The sequence below is a fragment of the Equus quagga genome, chromosome 9 (assembly GCF_021613505.1).
Source record: "Equus quagga isolate Etosha38 chromosome 9, UCLA_HA_Equagga_1.0, whole genome shotgun sequence".
NCBI lineage: Eukaryota > Metazoa > Chordata > Mammalia > Perissodactyla > Equidae > Equus > Equus quagga.
Window position 1 is genome coordinate 87,149,505 of NC_060275.1, and position 24,172 is coordinate 87,173,676.

Sequence of the window (24,172 nt, forward strand, 5' to 3'; positions counted from 1 at the left end):
CAGTGAAATTGTTACAATTTCTTGTTTGTAAAAGCAGTGGAATTTCTGGGTCGAAAGAGTGTTCACATTCAAGCATTTAATGCATATTGCTAAGTTGCATTTCCAAAGGTTCTAGCAAATTTATTCCTACCAATGTGTATTAATCGTGTTTTCTATTTTCTGCATGATGTTTTTGACATCTTAAAACACCTTTTTTTTGGGGGGGAGATCACCTCTCCAGAGCTAGCCATTTAGAGATAGCAAAGGGCTCAGCCGGGAGCATGCCTTTGCTGTACAAACTAACCAATCCAGAGCCATACCTCCTCTGTCTGGCCCAGCCAGTACAATCCAAAAAGCATTATTCCTCTCCCTTAACCATCACAGGGCCAGGTATCAGGCAACTAGGGACCACCCTATAGCCCAAAGGCTGCCCAAATTATTCAAACTAACCAATCCTAAACTAGTTACTCTGCCCTGCCTTGTCTTTCCAGAGGAGACTCCAATAAAGGCTCAGCCCTAAACTGATCTCTCCTTCCTGCTTCTACTTCCTGACCAAAACCTGGTGCTCCTTCTGTGGCCCTGTGTGGTGAGCCTCTCCTTTCTAGGGGCACTTTGAATAACATTACACTTGTCCTTCAATGGCGTTGATCTCTCTGTGTTGTCACTCAGTCACCTTTATAAATTAAAATTGGAGCACAGAACATAGCAGTGTTTGGGAGATAGGAATTTCCAACAGTTCATCAATTTGGAGTATAATAAAAAAAGTTTACTATGCTAGCCAACATTATATTCAGTGTTTTAGTTTGCATTTCTTTAATTAGTGAGCCGAATCTACCTTTCCTAAAGGTTTAAAGTAGCCTTTTCTGGAAATCAAGATTATGGAAATTAATGTTTTGTCAACAAATTAAAATATTTTTCCCAATTTTTATTCAGCTGCCAAAATTAATTATTTTTTTAAAGGGGACAGAGAGCCAGGAATATTTAGCATTTATGTATTCAAATGTGTCAATCTTTTTCTTTTTAGGTTCTGAGTGTACATTCAGTCTTTATCCTTTCAAAAAAATGTTTTTAAAAGTGATAAGTGCACATAACATAAAATTTACCATCTGGACCACTTTTGAGTGTACAGCTCAGTGCCACTAAGTACATTCACATTTTTAGACAACCAGAAAAGCTGAACTTCTGTACCCACTAGTGATACATCCACATTTTCCCCTCCCCTGACCCCCGGCAACCACCATTCCTCTTTCTGTCTCTATAACTTTGATGCTTCTGGTTCCTCATAAGTGGAATAATACAGTATTTGTCCTGTTTGAATGGCTTATTTTACCTTGCATAGTGCCCTCAAAGTTCATCCATGTGTCAGAATTGCCTTCCATTTTAAGACTGAATAATATTCCAGTGTGTGTATATTCTCTATTTTGTTTATCCATTCATCCTTTGATGGACACTTGGGTTGCTTCCACCTTTTGGCTATAGTGAATAGTGCTGTTATGAACACGGGTGTACAGATACCTGTCTGAGTCCCTGCTTTCTTTTGTATATTTACCCAGAAGGAGAATTCTGTTATGTATGTTAATTCTATTTTTAATTTTTTGAGGAACTGCCATCATGTTTTCCATTGTGGCTGCACCATTTTACATTCCCACTAAGAGTGCACAGGGTTCCAATTTCGTTTACTTTGAATTTAGTGCCTGTTTGGGCCTGAACTTGTGCAAAGTATCTCACCTCCTCCACAGGAAGCTGTGGCTCAGAGACTTGCCTCCTCTATCTTGAAAAGGTTACACAGGAAATAACAAATGGTTAGGAGGATAACACATGCAGACATCTGTAGTCTTTATATGCTTGCTTTGCATCAATACAGTGTGTTCTGCCAACCACATAATTTCTAAACTGCTTATACCCTCCATTCCCTTAGTTTCCCCTTGTTTATAAATGTTTTGGGTATAAAAATGTTAGAAAACATTTATAGGGATTTCGTTTTGAGAAAATAATTGGTCATTAGAGGCACGACATTCAGTGATAGAGTAATCATAGTCCTTATTTGAAGACATATGTTCGGAAGCGGTGCCTGCATTTATATTTATTTACTCATTCATTTATGATACTGTACTAAACATTGATAAACCCACCACTCAAAACCCTGGCACTAATTTTCAACAATTACAATTTCAGAGGCATGGTATCCAGTCTCTGTTCAATGTGTCTCATTCACGTCCCCTTTACATCTTATTCTTTTTCAGCTCTTTTCTCCATTCCATTCCATTGTTTAAAACCCTTCTCAGTCATATTTTCAAGCCTTTCTGTCCCTGCTTCATACGCTGTCTGATGTCATTTAAAAATTTTCTTATCTTCCTCCTGTGACTTTCTTTCTTTGCAACTTCTTGCTAGTAGGATTGGACAGGGTTGAAGTCTTCTATTTACATTTACATTGTGCCTGCGATTTCTAAACCATTTCTCACAACCTGGTTCCATTGGGCCCTCAAATCCCTCATCTCTATGGCTGACATGGGAGATGAAAGCTCAGTCCCCAGAGTGACCCAAATGCCAGCCCTCTGCTCCAGAAGGCTTGTTTAACCTGCACAGAGAGCTGTGGCTCTGAGAAGTGCCCAAGCTACCTTCTCAAAATGGCACAGAATACGACAGAAAGAATTGGACAGGGGGCATTGAAAACCTAGTTTTCTGACATTGATTTCCTTCCTTGGAAGAACTACAGTGATTTCTGCGGGTTTCACAATCATCAGCGCCCCTCTACCTCCTTCATCCTCAGATATTCTCCTCAGGGATTTATGAAAAGTGGGCAAGGGCTTCCTTGTGTGTTGTAATTTTTACATTTCTTATATTAAATTTGCTTTTGTATGCACAAAATGGATTATAAATTAATCCAAATTCTTCATTCACGAAATATTCTCCACATTCATCCACCTATAGCAAATATATATATTATATGCAGTATATATATGCAATGTAATATATATGCAATAAAAGTCACAAACCATCCACTCAAAACAAAATCAAAGATTTTGGGATGATCTGATTGGCAGTGACAATTTCAGAAGCACATGGTATCCAGTCACTGATGTCCAATGACTTTCTTCCCCAACTCCATCATGTCCTTTCTTCTCCTCTATTCTCCATCCCACTTTGTCTTCTCATTGACCCCTTGTCTGTCATGTCCCCAATTTTTCGTTTCCAAATCATTTATAATACTGATACCAATCCTTAGTCCCTATCCCCATGCATTGAGGGAGGCTGTGGGCTGAAAAATGAAAAAGAAAAGGAAGAGTAAAGATGGTGAGGACTGTAGTGTGAGGACAGGTGATTGAAATGCTGTTGCGGAAGGAAGAATAAAACAAACATACCATATATCTAAACCAGCTTTTTGTTGTTGTCATAGTCGTTAATATTTAAGTGCGATATTTTCTTAAATACAAGATTCTCTTGACTGTAATAGACAGTTATTACTTTGAATTTCTTGGAGAAAAAAATCCATAATTAAACAATGTCAAGGTAAGATATAGATCTCCGAAAACCAAAGTGTGACCAAGATTTGGATGCAGGTAGTTCATTTTGGAGATGGTCTCAGGTAGCAGAAATGAACAAGAGAGAACAGCAAGACATGGAAGATAGAAAAGAAAACAGTGTGGAATAATGAGCCAGCTATCACTTGGTATAAAGGCATAATTCTATGAGGACTTTCAAAGATGGTGTGTAGAATGGCCTTCAATATTGTCCCAGTGTAGTACAAGGAATATGGGTCATTGATCCATCACATTCTATCCTCCAAAACTTGAGGCTTATGTCTAGAGGGATTAAGCCCTCAACACTGTGCATGGCTGAGTGGCCTTCCATTGCCCAGAAAAAAGCAGTGGAACACCCTCTGAGACGCATACTTCACCTGTGATGCTGTCAACAAGGATGGAACTGTCCAGCACAGCTGTCCTGAAGTTAGGTGGTCCCACATACCACAAGCATCTGTGGCAGTCCTTTCTTTGAACCACACAGATTCTACCACTAAACCTTCAAGGTGTTAGGTGATAGCAACTTCAAAAGATTTATGCTCATAGGGGCATAAATCAGTGATGAAATCTCTTCATTTACTTAATAAGACAATAAATGTTGATTTCATAGGCTTCTGTAAATGTTTTGTTCTCTTTCTGAACAGCAGACAGAATTGAGGAAAAAGAGAATGGAGAGGAGAAAGAGAGAGAAAGAGTGCATGTGTGAGGGAGTGCCTTTTCTCTCTCTTTAGTACTTTGAATAAAAGTACTGAGCTAGAGAAGGGTGAGTGCTAGGGGACAAAACTCTGATGCTGAGCTACCCTGTGGACAACTAGTGGGGAATTAAGGGAGGTCTCCTCTTCTTTTGGCCCTGGGCATGGGAGTACAAAGTGTTTGAAGTAACAAAGAAGCACCCATTGCCAGCTTCACACAAAACAAAACTTAAAATCTGGGAAAGTCTTGGAGTGGATATGCAGTGGAGCAGGAATCTGGTTAAGTGAGAAATGTTTCTGCTTGGATAATTTTCCTTCTGGGTCTAGCTAAGGCACAGACCTTAGGTCTTCAGTTCTTCTGTCCTCCTGACCCCCTTGCCCATGATCATCACCACCACTCCCAACCCCTAACCACACACAGACTTCAATCTCTGGTCTAGATCAGCAGCCACCCCATCAGGATTAGAAGAGGTCCTGGAAACAGCCTTCCTGGCTCCTGTCCTGAGATCTCTGTGTTAATGAAATGAACACATATAGAAGGGATCCAAATTTTTTGACAAATAACTTATACAATCCAAGATGGAAGGGCTCATGAGAAAGGAACACGAAAATTTCAAGATGAAATATCGAGGGGAATTTGTTCTTTTCTTTTACATTTACCTTTTTCTTATCTAAAAATCATGGGCAATGTCAAACAAGCATTCTCAGAATATCCTGAAAACAGAAAGAAAAACTTTAAATACTTAAATGTTTCATCAAGAAAATCTAGATTCATTCTATCAAGACTGTTAAAAAGAGAAGAGATTGCAATGAGCTAAAAAACAGTACGAAGTTTAATGTGATATCACTGTTATTTCTTTTTCAAATTTTTAGCTACAGAAACAGAACACACTCAAAGTTTAAGCATAAAGGGATTTATTAGGGGATAAAGATAATGTAAGCTCCAATAGTAAGATGAACACAGATTTTAGACTAAACATCAGAGAATAACTCTCAGAAGCTCACAGGAAACTAACTCACCGAGAGACTCTGTCAGAAATCAGAAAACACTGAATCAGGCAGCAACCACTACAGCTGTTCTCTTCAGAACCATGCAGCACCTGGCAAATGTTAGAATAGTTGGTAATTCCAAGTGCTTGTGGGGAATGTGTGCATCGAGTAATCTTCATGCACTATTGTTGGAGGGCACATGCTACATTCATCCTAGTGAACCATCTGGCAAAACTCAGTAAAATTAAGTGTATATGTTTTCTATGGCACAGTTCTGCTCATGAGTACACATCCTAGAGAAATTCTCTCACAGCTCCATAAGGGACTATTATATGGGGTGATGGTGACTAAGTGGCAATCTGAGTATCCACTGGGGACAGAAGATAGGTGAAGTGTGGCAGAGATTCATCAGAGGCTAAGATGCCAGACTTGGAAGCAGCAGATCAAATATCCAAGAAAAGATGTTAGAAATTTGCAAATGAGTGGAAAATAGTAAATAAAGTAAGATACATAACCTAACACTTTTTCCATGAATTGAAAATACAAGCAAACAAAAGAATATATCACATTTTAGATGACTGATTGATAGAAAAGTAACACGAGTGGGAAGAATTGCAGTGGATGAAGAGAAAGTAAATAAGGAGAATAACCTATAATAGAATGCACATAATTACATAAAAGAGGATAGAAATCAGCAAATTACTATTGAAAATGTGATATTAACTCAACCCAGTTGCCCTTTAGGTGTGAAAATCATAACAAGTTTGAATGTCCCTTTGATTCAGGTATCTAGTGTAGGCAAAAATAGAAAAATCACAATTCTAAGTAGGCATGGGACTCAGCCTTTCCAACCTCAACCTAAATACGCTTTTACTCATTTCCCTGCGTGATACATATGCCTGAGGACTGAGGTTCTCGGTCCAGCTCCAGCATGAATTAGCTTTGTGATCTTGGATTATGATCTAACTTCACAGAACCTCATCTCTACAATCAGGCAATGCCTCTCTGATATGGGAAGAGAATTAAACACAGTAAGTGTAATTTGTCTGAAATATGGAGAAACTTTCTATATCCAATGGAAACTGTCAATAACTGGACCTTTCTCCTCACACCCCCACACCTTCGTCTGCCCATGGAGTTTCAATAGTGCCTTCCAGAAGTGACTCTGCTTCATTTCCCTCATTAAGAAAACAGTTTAATTATAGTGCACACCATATCAATGTCTTTAATGGACACACCTCCTTAGGCATACATCTAGCATAATGTACACTCAAAAAACGTTCACCAGCATTTTGTTGTAATTTCTCCCTTCTAGAAATTTTGAGGGTAATATTTTCCCTAGTACTAGGTCTGTGGCTCTTGAAAGCTTATACTTTCTTCCATGGGAGTTATTTACTAAACTCTTATCTCTTCTCCTCTTTATTTTCTGAGATGCCACACCACCATTCCACCTTTCCCTGTTGCAAGATTCTCTGTGCCACCCTCACTGGAGCTGAGGCTGTAACTAACCCAGGAAATAAACATTGGCCTTTCTTTTTTTTTTTTTAATTTTTATTTTTTTCGGATGTATGTATTTCAAGTTCTGTATACATTACATCATGCTCACCACTGGAACACTAATTATAGTGCATCCCCTCACGTGTGACCCTAATCACCCCTTTTGCCCTCCCCCCTCCCCCCTTCCCCAATGGTAACCACCAGTCCAATCTCCAATGCTATGTGTTTTGTTTGTTTTTTTGTCGTTTTTATCTTCTACTTATGAGTGAGATCATATGGTATTTGACTTTCTCCCTCTGACTCATTTCACTCAGCGTAATACCCTCAAGGTTCATCCATGTTGTCACAAATGGCCGGATTTCGTCATTTCTTATGGCTGAGTAGTAGTCCATCATGTATAAATACCACATCTTCTTTATCCATTCGTCCCTTGAGGGGCACCTAGGTTGCTTCCAAGTCTTGGCTATTGCGTATAATGCTGCAATGAACATAGAGGTGCGAGTATCTTTATGCCTTTGTGTTTTCAAGTTCTTTGGATAAATACCCAGCAGTGGAATAGCTGGATCATATGGTAGATCTATCCTTAATTTTCTGAGGATACTCCAAACTGCTTTCCATAGTGGCTGCACCATTTTGCACTGCCACCAGCAGTGAGCAAGGGTTCCTTTCTCTCCACACCCTCTCCAACATTTGTTGTTTCCTGTCTTGTTAATTATAGCCATTCTGACCGGAGTGAGGTGATACCTCATTGTAGTTTTGATTTGCATTTCCCTGATAGCTAATGATGTTGAGCATCTTTTCATATGCCTGTTGGCCATCTGTATATCTTCTTTGGAGAAATCTCTGTTCAGATCTTTTGCCCATTTTCTAATTGGATTGTTGTTTTTTTGTTGTTGAGCTGTATGAGTTCTTTGTATATTTTGGATATTAACCCCTTATCTGATACGTGGCTTGCAAATATCTTCTCCCACTTGTTAGGTTGTCTTTTCATTTTGTTGATGGTTTCCTTTGCTGTGCAGAAACTTTTTAGTTTGATGTAGTCCCATTTGTTCATTTTTTCTTTTGTTTCCCTTGCCGGTCAGACATGGGACTTGAAAATATGCTGTTCAGACCGATGTCAAAGAGCGTATTACCTATGTTTTCTTCTAGAAGTCTCATGGTTTAGGGTCTTACATTCAAGTCTTTAATCCATTTTGAGTTGATTTTTGTGCATGGTGTAAGGGAATGGTCTACTTTCATTCTTTTGCATGTGGCTGTCCAGTTTTCCCAACACCGTTTATTGAAGAGACTCTCCTTTCTCCATCATATGCTCTTGGCTCCCTTGTCGAATATTAGCTGTCCATAAACGTGTGGGTTTACTTCTGGGCTCTCAATTTTGTTCCATTGATCTGTGTGTCTGTTTTTGTGCCAGTACCATGCTGTTTTGGTTACTATGGCTTTGTAGTATAATTTGAAATCGGGGAGTGTGATACCTCCAGCTTTGTTCTTTTTTCTCAGGAATCCTTTGGCTATTCGGGGTCTTTTGTTGTTCCATATAAATTTTAGGATTCTTTGTTCTATTTCTGTAAAAAATGTTGTTGGAACTTTGATAGGGATTGCGTTGAATCTATAGATTGCTTTAGGAAGTATGGACATTTTGACAATGTTAATTCTTCCAATCCAAGAGCACGGAATATCTTTCCATTTCTTTGTGTCTTCTTCGATTTCTTTCAACAATGTCTTATAGTTTTCAGTGTACAGGTCTTTCACCTCTTTGGTTAAGTTTATTCCTAGGTATTTTATTCTTTTCGTTGCAATTGTAAATGGGATTGTATTCTTAATTTTTCTTTCTGCTACTTCGTTGTTAGTGTATAGAAACGCAACCGATTTTTGTACATTGATTTTGTATCCCGCAACTTGACTGTAATCCTTTATTATTTCTAAAAGTTTTTTAGTGGACTCTTTAGGGTTTTCTAGATATAAAATCATGTCGTCTGCAAAGAGTGATAGTTTCACTTCTTCTTTTCCAATGTGGATCCCTTTTATTTCTTTTTCTTGCCTGATTGCTCTGGCTAGGACTTCCAATACTATGTTAAATAAGAGTGGTGACAGTGGGCATCCTTGTCTGGTTCCTGTTCTTAGAGGGATAGCTTTCAGTTTTTCTCCATTGAGAATGGTATTTGCTGTGGGTTTGTCAAAAATGGCCTTTATTATGTTGAGGTATTTTCCTTCTATACCCATTTTATTTAGAGTTTTTATCATAAATGGATGCTGTATCTTGTCAAATGCTTTCTCTGCATCTATTGAGATGATCATGTGATTTTTATTCTTCATTTTGTTAACGTGGTGTATCACGTTGATAGATTTGCGGATGTTGAACCATCCCTGCATCCCTGGAATGAAACCCACTTGATCATGATGTATGATCTTTTTAATGTATTGTTGTATTCGATTTGCTAGTATTTTGTTGAGGATTTTTGCATCGATGTTCATCAGTGATATTGGCCTGTAATTTTCTTTTTTTGTGTTGTCCTTGTCCGGTTTTGGTATCAGGATAATGTTTGCTTCATAGAAGGAGTTAGGAAGCCTCCCCTCCTCTTCAATTTTTTGGAAGAGTTTGAGAAGGATAGGTATTAAGTCTTCTTTGAATGTTTGGTAGAATTCACCAGGGAAGCCATCTGGTCCTGGACTTTTATTTTTTGGGAGGTTTTTAATTGCTGTTTCAATCTCCTTACTGGTGATCGGTCTATTCAAATTTTCTACATCTTCTTGGTCCAGTTTTGGAAGGTTGTATGTTTCTAAGAATTTATCCAATTCCTCTAGATTATCCAATCTGTTGGCGTATAGCTTTTCATAGTATTCTCTTATTATCTTTTGTATTTCTGAGGTGTCTGTTGTAATCTCTCCTCTTTCATTTCTGATTTTATTTATTTGAGCCTTCTCTCTTTTTTTCTTGGTGAGTCTAGCTAAGGGTTTGTCAATTTTGTTTATCTTTTCGAAGAATCAGCTCTTGGTTTCATTAATTTTTTCTATTGCTTTTTTAGTCTCTATTTCGTTTATTTCTGCTCTGATTTTTATTATTTCCTTCCTTCTGCTGATTTTGGGCCTTGCTTGTTGTTCTTTTTCCAGTACCTTTAGGTGCACTTTTAGATTGTCTATTTGGGATTTTTCTTCTTTGTTGAGGTAGGCCTGAATTGCTATAAACTTCGCTCGTAGAACCGCTTTTGCTGTATCCCACAGATTTTGGCATGTCGTGTTTTCATTTTTATTTGTCTCCAGGAAATTTTTTATTTCTTCTTTGATTTCTTCATTGACCCAATCATTGTTCAGTAGCATTTTGTTCAATCTCCACATTTTTATGGCTTTTCTGATTTTCTTTCTGTAGTTGATTTCCAGTTTCATATCTTTGTGGTCACAAAAGATGCATGGTGTTATTTCAATCTTCTTAAATTTATTGAGACTTGTTTTGTGGCCTAGTATGTGATCAATCCTGGAGAATGTTCCATGGCATGGGCATTTGAAAAGAATGTGTATTCTGTGGTTTTTGGATGGAATGTTCTGTATATATCTACTAAGTCCATCTGGTCTAATGTGTCCTTTAAGGCAAGTGTTTCTTTATTGATCTTCTGTTTGGATGATCTATCCATTGGTGTAAGTGGAGTGTTAAAGTCCCCTACTATTATTGTGTTACTGTCTATTTCTCCTCTTATGTCTGTTAATAATTGCTTTAAATATTTAGGTTGTCCTGTGTTGGGTGCATAGATATTTACAAGTGTTATATTTTCCTGTTGTATTGTTCCCTCTATCATTATGTAGTGCCCGTCTTTGTCTCTTATTACAGTTTTTGATTTAAAGTCTATTTTGTCTGATATAAGTATTGCTACCCCCGCTTTCTTTTCTTTGCCATTTGCATGGAATATCTTTTTCCGTCCTTTCACTTTCAGTTGGTGAGTGTCTGTAGGTCTGAAGTGTGTCTCTTGTATGCAGCATATACATGGATCTTGTTTTTTCATTCAGTTGAACATTGGCCTTTCTATGGGGAATTGAAAATGCATTGTTTGTGTCCACCTGTTTGACCACAGGATGATAGTCTTGTTATTTTAATCAATTCTGATTCCTTCAGTTAAGGTTAGCCTGTAAAACACCAATCATACCACCTGAAAAAGTGATGTGTGTTGGAGAAACTGGTGTGCCTTCACTGAAATACTTCAGATGTTTGGTTTGATCTTTATTTCTAAGATGCGTGTACAGAAAGGTATAATTATTTAAGATAAAACTTGCCCAGCAATTCCATCCTCTACCCTTCGTATTCTTCTTTCCAAACTAATAACTAATCACTCAGAGAGGGAGGATGAAAAGTGGGTAAATAGTCCCTGAATGGACTAAGAGAGGAAAGTATTCTACAATCCTCCTTGCCAATAACTATAGATGGAGATTTGAGTACAATTCCCTATTAGTAGTCTAAGTTTCAAAACTTAAAATCTACTCTTTTTATTTCACAGTTTGGTCACCAAACTTTGTAACATCAAAACATATCTGATCTGATCTGAATATATTTTATGCTCCTTATTTATTCCAATTAGCAGGAATACTCATTCATTTTACACATAAATATCAATGTGTTACAGAATGCTACCCCAGACCAGGATGGTTACAGTTATATCATCTCAAGATATGTACCTTCTAGTCTATCCTAAATCTTCTGCATTCTGAGTCCTAAAGTGTATCTGCCCCTAATATTTCATAAAAGTTATTGAGGTCCTGTTTTTTTCCTAGTGACATATAAATATGAAATCCTGATATGCATACCATATGAAACTATCTTTTCCCCCTTAACATCCTGACCAATTTTGTAATGATGACATAATGATATCCTCTCTTTCATCAGCTACTTTTACCATTTATGGGAGGTGTAAAAATATTCTATTTTAAATTTCCTATTATTAGACATTTCCCACTTTCTACTTTTTGGCTTAATTAATCTCCATCCTATGGAATTTTTTTGGTGGAATACATTGCTGGAGGTGAAATTTCTTTGTTGTATAAAGTTCTGTGCATTACACATTTAATTTCTAGAATTTAGTGTTATTCAAAAATAGCAGCACTGGGGCTGGCCCCGTGGCCGAGTGGTTAAGTTCGCGCGCTCCGCTGCAGGCAGCCCAGTGTTTCGTTAGTTCGAATCCTGGGCGCGGACACAGCACTGCTCATCAGACCACGCTGAGGCAGCGTCCCACATGCCACAACTAGAAGAACCCACAACGAAGAATACACAACTATGTACTGGGGGACTTTGGGGAGGAAAAGGAAAAAATAAAATCTTTAAAAAAAAAATATAGCAGCACTAATTTCCTACTTGACTTATATGCAAGTTTCTACTGCCCTACTCTCAACAGCGTTGGGTATAATCAAATTAAAATATCTATGATAGGCAATATATATGTATTGAGCATGATTTTATTATTTCTTTGTAGGTACTTTTGCAGGATTAATTGTATTATTGTCTTTGAGAATTATGTAACTACATTTTCTTCATCTGGCCTAAACTTTAAAGTGATGTGGTAGCCAGCTTCCAAGGTGGCCACCAAGGATCCCTGCGTCCTGATATTCACACCTTTGTGTAGTCCTCTCCCACGTTGTTCTGGGATTGGTCTGTGTAATCCGTAAAATATGGTGGAAGTGTGATATGTCACTTCTGAGTTAGGTTATAAATGATGCTGCAAGTTCCCTTTTGGTCATTGTGTCATATCCTCTCTTCCCTCTTGGATCATTGCCTCTGAGGACAGCCAGCTACCTTATCATGAACATCCCTACGGGAAGCCCTTGTGGTAAAGAACTTAGAACTCTTGTCAACAAAATGAGTGAGCTTGGAAAGTGATCCCCCTGCCTCAGGCAATGCTTCAGATGCCAGTACCCTACTGACAGACCCTCAGCAAGACCACCCAACAAAGTTCCTCCCTGATTCCCAGAAACTGTGTGAAATAACATATGTTTGTAAAAGGTTTTTTCCCCCAATTTTTTTATTGTGAGTAAAATACACACAACATAAAACTGACTATCTTAACTGTCTTTAAGTGTACAGGTCAGTGGTATTAAGTTTGTTCATATTTTCAACCGTCACCCCCGTCAATCTGCAGAATTCTTTTCATCTTCAAATGTTTGCCGTTTTAAGCTGCTAAAATTTGAGTTAGTTTGTTATACAGCAAGAGATTACTCACCTGAGTGGATCTTACATGTAATTGTATACTATACATAATTTGTAGGTTTCGGTGTGTAAACGTTTTTAACGTATATAAATATGCTGCTGATATAGGTCTCTTTCTATTTAATTACTCACTCCTAGTTATGATTTTAAGATTAATCAGTTTAGCTAGGTATACAATTTGTTTGTTACATCAAACTACTGTAGAATATTTCATAGAACGAATACAGGACATCACACATAAACACCATGGTTGCCTCCAACTTCCCTAACTCATAAACAATATTGTGATAAATGTCATCATGTATGTACCCTTAGGGATCTGTATGGGATGTTTTCTGTGATATCAGTCCAGGAGTGGGGTATAGAGGGACAAAGGACAAAGGCTTTCCATGAATATTTCCGTTACGCTTTTCAGAATTAACAGTAATACCAGCCTTCTTGAGAGGTCTGCCCACCTCAAATCCTCACCACCAACTCAATGAGTTATCCACATTTCTAATTCTCATGCTTTTGATAGTTTCATAGTTTTAATGAGCCTTATGAAGAATGATTTTGAGCCTCTCTTCATATACGTTTCAGCCATTCTCTATCAATTTTCTACTAATTGCCCATACATATCTCTTTTCACGTTTTTCCTTTTGGTTTCCTGCTTTAAGTTTTTTGATTTGTCCAGGTTATGCATTCTTTGTACATAGATATTCATTACTCATGAATTTAGACCTTTAAAATTATCTTCTCCCAGATTTTCACTTATCAGTCTTTTGCATGTATCCTTCAATGAATGGAACTTTTTCTTGTTTCCATACACGATCCCTCCTCCCAACCGTTTCTGATAGTGTATTATGTCAAGATTTCCAATGCATAAAACAATTACACATCACTTTAGCAACCTTTCCTCATCGTTTAGTCTTGAGTATGTAGTTCTTATACTGAAGCATGAGTAACCATGCTTCTTCTCACTCAGAAGCTTCTCTAATAATTTCTTAATCTTACTAGCAGAGGGATTTCACTCACAGTGGGATAACACAGGCTATGTACCTTGTAATTAATAGGAAACACAGCATCACCTATGAAGCATTCTTTTTTTTTAGAGTTCCAATTACTTAATTTTTAATAGTTTAATAGCTTGCTATTTTTCTCTTTTAAAGATTGGCACCTAACAACTGTTGCCAATATTCTTTTATCCCCCCCTTTCTCCTTCTCCCCAAATCCCCACAGTACATAGTTGTATATTCTAGTTGTAGGTGCTTCTAGTTGTGGCATGTGGGATGCCACCTCAGCATGGCCTGATGAGTGGTGCCATGTGTGCACCTAGGATCCGAACCGGTGAAACCATGGGCCTCAGAAGTGCAGCGTGCGAACCTAACCACTGCCATGGGGCCGGCCCCTGAAGCACTCTTGTCTATAAATATTCAATCTAAATCTAATCATACCTCTAAATCTAATAGTTTATAAGATTTATGTGGAATAAAAGAACAAACAACACATAGCAATCAATCAGCCAAGTCCAGAAAGTGGGAAATTCTACAGGATATATTATCCTGCTCTTTCAGAGAATAAAAGGCAAAAAAAAGGATGGATTAGGATTTATCATAAATCAAAAGTTTTGAGACATATTGAATATATGCAATGTATGAACCTTCTTTGAATCCTCATGCAAAGAAGTCAAGTACAAAAAGGTATTTTTGAGACATCTGCGGGAAATGTAATGAGTACTGATTACCAGATGATAGAATGGATTTAATGTTAAAATTGTAAGATGTGATGATGGCATTACAAAAAAATCAGATCTGTTATACATAGATGCCATGGTTTTGACAGATGGAATGATATAATGTGTCCAATTTGCTTAAAAACACTCTACCTGAAATTTGGGTGGGATAGATCAAACAAGATTGCCAAATGTTGATAATGGTTAAAGATTGAGTGATAGACACTAAGGGTTCCTAACATTTTTTTCTCTGTTCGTGTGTACTTGAATTTTTCCAAAATGTTTGGGAGTCACTAATTTCCAAATACTTACCAATTTGGGGTATAATAAAAGTTTAATATATGCTAATACACTATCCAAAATTGTATTCATTGTTTTATTTGCATGTCTTTGATTTTAGTGAGCCTAAACTTACCTTTCCTATTGGGTTGAAGAAGCCTTTTCTATTTATGGAAATTAACCTTATGTCTCCAATTAAAATATTTTTCCCAATTTTTCATTGGCTTTCAAAATTAATTATGTTTTTTTAAGAGTAGAGAGAGCAAAGAATATTTAGCATTTATATATTCAAATGTGTCAATCCTTTCCTTTTAAGGTTCTGAGTCTACTTTCAGTCTTTTTCAATTAAAAAAATTTTTAATGTGCTAGATGCACATAACCTAACATTTAGCATCTGGATCATTTTTGAGTGTGCAGTTCAGAGCCATAAGTACATTCACATTGTTGTGCAACCAGCAAAACTGACCTTCTGTACCCACTAACAATATATCCACATTGTCCCCTCTCCCAGCCGCTGGCAACCACCATTCTCCTTTCTATGTCTAAAACTTTGATGATTCTAGGTGCCTCATATAAGTAGAATCATGCAGTATTTGTCCTGTTTAAATGGCTTATTTCATTTAGCATAGTGTCCTCAATGTTCATTCATGTTGCAGCATGTGTCAGAATTGCCTTCCTTTTTAAGGCTGAATAATATTCCACTGCTTTCCTATATTCCCTATTTGGTTTACCCATTTATCCATTGATGGCCACTTGGTTGCTTCCCCCTTTTGCCTATCGTGAATACTGCTGCTCTGAACACGGGTGTACAGATAGACGTCTGAGTCCCTGCTTTCAATTCCTCTGTGTATTTACCCAGAAGGCGAATTTTGCTGGATCGTGTGCTAATTATACTTTTAATTTTTTTGAGGAGCTGCCACGACTTTACATTCTCACTAAGAGTGCACAGGGTTCCAATTTCATTTACTTTGAATTTAGTGGTTTTTTGGGCCTGAACTTGTGCAAAGTACCTCACCTCCTCCACAGGAAACTGTGGCTCAGAGACTTGCCTCCTCTATCTTGACAAGGTTACACAGGAAGTCACACATGGTGAGGAGGAGCAAAATACCCAGATGTCTGTGGTGTCTATATGCTTGCTTTGCATCAACACAGTGTGTTCTGTCGAGCACACAATTGCCCAACTGCTTATACTCTCCGTTCCCTTATGTTTCCCTGATTTGTAATTGTTTTCAGTATAAGCATGTTATAAAACATTTATAGGATTTGCTTTGCTAAAAAAAAAAACTTGGGGGGCCGGCCCCGTGGCCAAGTGGTTAAGTTCGTACACTCTGCTTTGACCACCCAGGGTTTCGCCGGTTCGGATCTTGGGTGCGGACATGGCACCACTCATCAGGCCAGGTTCAGGTGGCGTCCCACGTGCAACAACTAGGAGGACCCATAACTAAAAGAAAAAAAAGACAACTATATGCTGGGGGGATTTGGAGAGAAAAAAGCAGAAAAAAAAAAAGGAGCTTGTCAGCAGTTCTTAGCTCAGGTGCCAATCTTTAAAAAAAAAAAAAAAATTGGTCGTTAGAAGCATGACATTGAGTGATAGAGTAATCATAGTCCTTATTTGAAGACATATGTTCATAAGTGGTGCATGCATTTGTATTTATTTATTCATCCTTTTGTTATACTATACTAAACAGTGATAAACTCACCTTGACACTGTCTAATTTTCAACAATTACAATTTCAGAGACATGGTATCTAGTCTCTGTTCAATTTCTCTCATTGAGCCCCCTTCACATCTTATTTTTTCTCTCTTCTCCCCATTCCATTCTGATTTTTTAAGCCATCTCAGCAATATTCTCAAATCTTTCTTTCACTGCATCATATACTCTCAGATGTCTTGTAAAATTTTTGTCTTTCAGGGGACTTCCTTTCTTTGCAACTTCCTGTTTGTAGGATTAGACAGGGCAGCAGTCTTCTAATTTTGTTTATGTCGTGCTTGCAATTTCTAAGCCATTTCTCACAATCTGATTTCATTGGGACCTCAAACTCCCCATCCCTATGGCCAACGTGGGAGATGAAAACTCAGTCCCTAGAGTGACCCAAATGCCAGCCCGCTGCTCCAGACAGCTCTCGGGGACCACGTCTTTCTTTATTTTGGATGCTAACGTGTTGGTCCTCTCTGTGGTTGAAAGAATCAATGAGGAGAGAGGGGGGAATAAAAGTGGGCTGTGAGACTTCAGAACAGGAAGCAAAGAGGATCAGATGGGAACCCCCTCCACATCCAAACCACCAAGAACTTTCCAACTCCTTTTGCTACCTATCCTGTTTTCTGATGCAGATAAGTGATGTTTAATCAGTTTAACTAGAAGGCAAACAGCTTTCTCATGTTCCAATCAGACTCCAGCAACTCGCCTAAATTGAAATTTAGAACTGTTACTGTGTGAAAGGAACAATGTCCTTCCAGCTGGACAAAATGAATGCCAACACCTAGTTTCTGGTTTTGGTGCCTAACATCTGAGGTGAAGAAAAGTTTCAAAGTCCAAAGTGTGGTCACTACTGCATGCTTTTTCATCTCTCTTAGCCCAGCTCTTTCAATGTGCCTGGTTGGAGGGGCTGAAGCTGTGGGGGTGCATAAATCTTTCTGGAGGCATGAGGGCATTTTCTCTGATAGTCCCTGAGAGAATCTGGTAGAGCTCCAGGAGGTAAAACTCACAGAAGTGTGGGCGACCCCCTGGAGTTTTAATTCTCAGACTTGTCCACACTGAACCTCCAGCGCTTTGTCTTTTACAGTGCAGGTTTCCCTACCCTGAAGGCTTCTGCTCTGGTAAGTTGTGATTTTCTGTATCTGCCTGTCTGTATCATTTTGGGACAGTGGTTTGCCCTGTGACCTCACTTCTCTGATAGATCTGGAAAGAGTTGTTGATTTTCAGTTTGTTCAGCTTTAACTTGTTGTTATGATGGAATGGTGACTTCCAAGCTCCTTACATGCTGGGTTGGGAATGGCAAGATGCCCCAACTTTCGAATGAGTTCCAAGGGATGAAAGGTTCCTTAGCAGGACAAGGCTGAAGAAAAATTTAACATGCCGTTGGGGCCATATGATCTAATATAGGCAAAATATGACATGGGCACTGTGGTAGGATGAAAATAAGCAACCCTACCCCAGAGATATCCACATCCTTATCCCTGGAGCCTGTAAATGTCACCTTACATGGAAAACACATTGCAGATGTGATTCAGTTAAGGATCTTTAGACTGTAAGATGATCCGGGATTCCCTGAGTGGGCCCTAAGTGCAATCATAAGTACCACAGAGGGAGATTTCATAGACAGATCATAAAAGAGAGGCTATATGAGATGGAGCAGAGAGCGATTTTAAAGTGCTGGCCTTGAAGATCAGAATGATATGGCCATAAACCAAGGAATGCCAGAAGCCACCAGAAACTCATAGAGGCAAGGAGCAGTTTCTCCCCCAGACCTTCTGGAGGGCGTGTGGCTCTGCAGACGTTTTGGTTTCTGCCCACTGATACTAGTTTCAGATTTCAGGCCTCCAGAACTATGAGAGAATAAATTCCCATTGTTTCAGTTCGCCAAGTTTATGGTGGTTTGTTACAGCAGCCATAAGAAACTGACATAACCACTGAGTGACTGCGCATTTGGAACTGCCTGTCATTATTAGGTATTATCAGACACACCAAGTCATAAAGTCGAGCAGGCATCGCAGCACTCCAGCATTCATGATTGAGCCCAGGCATGGGCAGAAACCAGAAGAAAATTTCATGAACAGGTGGTCCAGACTCCAACGACATTTTCCTCTATTGCTTGAATTCTCATGAATTCATGGGAGTTAACTATGACCAGCTGATGGAGGAGAAATGAATTTGGACCCATGTCACAGATGGGTAGGTTCAATGATTAACTGTTGCCAAATTATAGCTTGGACCAGGGTGCCTTTAAAAGGCAGTGGTACGAAGCAATTTTCTCAGTGGGCAGAGCTGTGAGAAGTACACTTGATCATGAAGTTTTTATAGAAGGAGAAATGACCTGAGGTAAAAAAATATATATACAAATTTCTAAGACATGGAGGTAGTTTGACTAGTTTCTCAGGATGACAAAAGAGCAAGATGGGAAGCAAGGCAAGGTATCTAGGGAATAGGCACAAGGAAGGATCTTTGGGCACAAATCTGTGTCTCACATCAATAGTTGAGGAAGACACTCAACCACCAGGTGGACAGATGACTCACCTGGTAGCTCTCAGACAGCCTCTATTCAGAGCCATATCTATGCTTATGCAATGGACCCATGAATGGAATAGCAGCCGTGGCAGAAATAGAGGTTATGCAGAGGTTCAAAGCGTGTGTTCCTTCTCACGAAAGCTAATATAGCTATCGCCTCTACTGAATAACCAACCTATCCACCTCAGAGACTCATTTAAGTCCTCAGTACTCCATCCAACACTCCAGGAGAACAACCAACCACTTAAAAGCAGCTTGGTTATATCAGATCTCTTTCACCCTAGAATGTTTAGGGATTAAACCCTACCCAAATTGACAACCACTATGGATATAGGTTTGCATTACCTGCATACCATGCCTCTGCCAGCTCTTGTCTCCAGAGACTTATGGAGTTTCTGACTTATTGATATGAAGTTTCTCCATAAGAATTTGTTAATGTACCTAGTTTATGGTGAGGCAAGTGCACCAAAAGGAGCACAACCATGGGACTGATTGGTTATACCTCATACTGGAAGCAACTGACCTCACAAAACGAGTTAATGCCTATTGAAGACACTGCCAATGTGCTATCTTGAAACAATACCTTGTGGAGTCGAGACACTATCCTCCAAGATGTGCTTTATGTATTGAAATAATGACCGACATTCAGTGATACACAGACTGACAGACTAATAGCTAGAGTCCATAGATCTGGAAACCAAGGGGTAGAAGTAGAATTGGCTTCCCTCACATCACTACCCATGACATATATGTCCAAAATTTGCGATTTGTGTCTCTGCAGCTCTACACTCTGCTGGGTTGGAGAGATTTCTTGGTTTTTGTGATGAAGAGAATGGGCTTCCTTTTACCTGGGGACATAATATGGGTTCCACTAAACCTAATGCTAAGACTACTGCCTGGTCACTTCGGGTCTCTATAATGATGGACTGATAGGCCAAAAAAAAAAAAAAAAAGAACCACTATACTGATAACCAACCTGATTATTATGATAAGTTTCACAATGAGGTATAGAGGAATATGTCTGGAATTTGGGGGATCACCCAGGTGCTAACAATAATCAGGCAATTGCAGAAGCCGTAAGTTAACAGAGCTTAATAAAGAGTTCAAATCCCCAGAGATAGATGGAACATTTTCCACTAGACCAGCAGACTAATTCTGCTGACATGCTGCTTGAAGGTGAGGAAAATCTAGAATGAACAGTAGAGGAGGGTGAAGTTAAGTATCAGTGTTGGTCTTTGAAGCTGCTGCTTCCATGAATATAGTGGAAACTGGTTCCATGTTCCACTAACCCTATGGACATAATCTTTTTATAGAATTGCTATCAGCTACGACCTTAAAATTTAGAGGCAGAATGGACATAATATGATGCAGGTGAATCTGCATGGTGCAAAGAAAGGACTACAGCCGATGCTTGTGATATGTGGGACCACCTGATTTCAGGTCAGCTGTGCTGGGCACTTCCATCCATGTCAACAACATCCCTGGTCAAACATATGTCTTGGCGGGTGTCTTCTGCTTTTTCTGAGCTGTGGAAGGCCACTCAGCCATGCACAGTGTTGAGGGGTTAATATCCCTGGATGTAAGCCTCAAGCACAGGGGGATGGAATGTGATGGATAAATTGACCCATATTCCTTGTCCTATACTGGGACAGTGTTGAAATTTATTCTACACATTATCTTTGAGAGTCTATGGAATTATGCCTACATGCCACTATGATAACTGGCTCATTACTGCACCCTTTTTTCTTTTCTCCCTTCCATGTCTTACTTTTTCCTCTCCTTCATTTTTGCTTCCTGAAATCATCTCCAAAATGAACTACCTGCATCCAAGCCTTGATCAGACTTAGCTTTTAGGAGACATGTATCTTCCCTTGACATTGTTTGATTATGGGTTTTCCCTTAGTAATTCATAATAAAAACTATGCACTACAGTCAAGAGCATCTTGGATTTAAGAAAATATCACACTTAAAAAATATTAACAACTATAAAAACAAAAACAAGCTTGCGTAGATATATGGTGTGTTTGCCTTACTCTTTCTTCCACAACAGCATTTCAATCCCCTGTCTCGCACTACAGTCCTCACCATCTTTACTCTCCCCTTCCCTATTGTTCCTCAGCCCACAGCCTCCCTCAATGCATGGATGAGACTAAGGATTGGTATCAGTATTATAAATGATTTGAAAAGGAAAAATTGGGGACATAAATGACAAGGGATCAACAAGAAGACAAAGTGAGATGGAGAGTAGAGGAGAAAAAAGGGAATGATGGAGTTGAGGAAGAAAGTCATTGGACATCAGTGACTGGTACCACGTGCTTCTGAAATTGTCATTGACAATCAGATCATTTCAAAATCGATTTTCTTTTGGGTAAGTGGTTTGTGAGTTTTATTGCATATATATTACATTGCATATATGTTGCATATATAATAATATATATTGTACATATAATATATATGCCATAGGTAGATGAATGTTGAGAACATTTCATGAACGAAGAATTTTGATTAATTCACAATCCAGTTTTGTGCACACAAACTCTAATTTAATATAAGAAATGTAAAAATTACAACACACAAGGAAGCCCTTGCCCACTTTTCATAAAGACCTGAGGAGAATACTGAGGATGAAGGAGGTAAAGGGGCGCTGATGATTGTGAAACCTGCAGAAATCACTGTAGTTCTTCCAAGGAAGGAAATCAATGTCAGAAAACTAGGTTATCAATGCCCCCTGCCCAATTCTTTCTGTCTGCGCCGTCTTAGGAAGGAAGCTTTGGAGCTTCTCAGAGCTACAGCTCTCTGTGCAGGTTAAACAAGCATTCTGGAGCAGAGGGCTGGCATTTGGGTCACTCTGGTGACTGAGCTTTCGTCTCCCATATTGGCCGTAAAGATGAGGGGTTTGAGGGTCCAATGGAATGAGGTTGTGAGAAATGGTTTAGAAATCGCAGCCATGCATAAACGAAATAGAAGACTGCTACCCTGTCCAACCCTACAAGCAAGAAGTTGCAAAGAAAGGAACTCACAGGAGAAAGACAAGAACATTTTTAAATTACATCATATATGACTCAGGGAAAGAAGGTTTGGAGAATATGACAGAGAAGGGTTTAAAACAACAGAAAGAAATGGGGAGAAGAGAAGGAAAGAATAAGACGTAAAGGGGGCGTGAAAGAGAGAAATTGAACAGAGACTGGAGACCATGTCTTTGAAATTGTAATTGTTGAAAATTAGAAAGTGTCAAGATTTTGAGTGGTGGGCTTATCAAGTGTTTAATACAGTATCATAAACAAAAGAGTGCATAGATATAAACTCACGCACCAGTTACGAACATATGTCTTTAATAAGGACTATGATTACTCTATCACTCAATGTCATGCTCCTGATGACTAGGTTTTTTTTAAAAAGGAAAACTCTATAAATGTTTTATAACAATTTTATACTGAAAACAATTATAAATCAGGAAAAAATAAGGGAATGGAGAGTATAAGCAGTTGGGCAATTGTGTGCTTGGCAGAACACATTGTGTTGATGCAAAGCAAGCATATAGACACCACAGACATCTGGGTATTTTGCTCCTTCTCACCATTTGTGACTTCCTGTGTAACCTTGTCAAGATAGAGGAGGCAAGTCTCTGAGCCACAGTTTCCTGTGGAGGAGGTGAGGTACTTTGCACAAGTTCAGGCCCAAACAGCCACTAAGTTCAAAGTAAATGAAACTGGAACCCTGTGCACTCTTAGTGAGAATGTAAAGTCGTGCAGCCACAATGGAAAACAGTATGGCAGTTCCTCAAAAAATTAAAAATATAATTAGCATGCGATCCAGCAAAATTCTCCTTCTGGGTAAATACACAGAAGAATTGAAAGCAGGGACTCAGACGTATATCTGTACACCCGTGTTCAGAGCAGCAGTATTCACGATAGGCAAAAGGGGGAAGCAACCAAGTGGCCATCAATGGATAAATGAGTAAACCAAATAGGGAATATAGGAAAGCAGTGGAATATTATTCAGCCTTAAAAAGGAAGGCAATTCTGACACATGCTGCAACATGAATGAACATTGAGGACACTATGCTAAATGAAATAAGCAATTCAAAAAGGACAAGTACTGTATGGTTCCACTTAAATGAGGTGCCTAAAATTGTCAGTTTTAAAGATAGAAAGAGGTATGGTGGTTGCCAGGGCTGAGAGGGGGGACAATGTGGCTGTATTGTTAGTGGGTACAGAAGGTCAGTTTTGCTGGTTGCACAACAATGTGAATGTTAATACCACTTAACACCACTGAACTGTACACTCAGAAAAGGTTAAGATGGTAAATTTTATGTTACATGAATTTACTGTATTAAAAACATTTTTTTAATGCAAAAAGACTGAATGTAGACTCAGAACCTAAAGAGAAAAGGATTGACATATTTGAATGTATAAATGCTAAATATTCTTTGCTCTCTCTCCTCTTAAAAAAAAAGCATAATTAGGGGCCAGCCCAGTGGTGCAGCCAGTAAGTTTGCACGTTCTACTTCGGCGGCCCGGGGTCCACAGGTTCGGATCCTGGGTGCAGACGTACACACTGCTTGCCAAGGCATGCTGTGGCAGCTGTCCTACATATAAAAAAAGTAGAGGAAGATGGGCACGGACGTTACCTAAGGGCCAATCTTCCTCAGCTGAAAGAGGAGGATTGGCAGCAGATGTTAGCTCAGGGCTATAATCTTCCACACACACAAAAATAATAATAATAATTAATTTTGAAAGCCAATGAAAAATTGGGAGAAGCATTTTCATTTGTTGACAAAAGGTTAATTTGCATAAATAGAAAAGGCTCCCTCAAGCCAATAGGAAAGATAAGTTTAAATCAAGACTTGCACATAAAACAATAAACATGAATTTGGCTAGTGTATTAGCATATATTAAACTTTTTATTACACCCCAAATTAGTAAACATTTCGATATTAGTAACTCCGAAACATTTTGGAAAAATTCAAGTACACACACCACAGACAAATAGAGAAAAAAATGTTAGGAACCCTTAGTGTCTATCATCCGGTCTGTAACCATTATCAAGATTTTGCAATCTTGTTGGATCTATCCCCCCCAAATTTTAGGTAGAGTG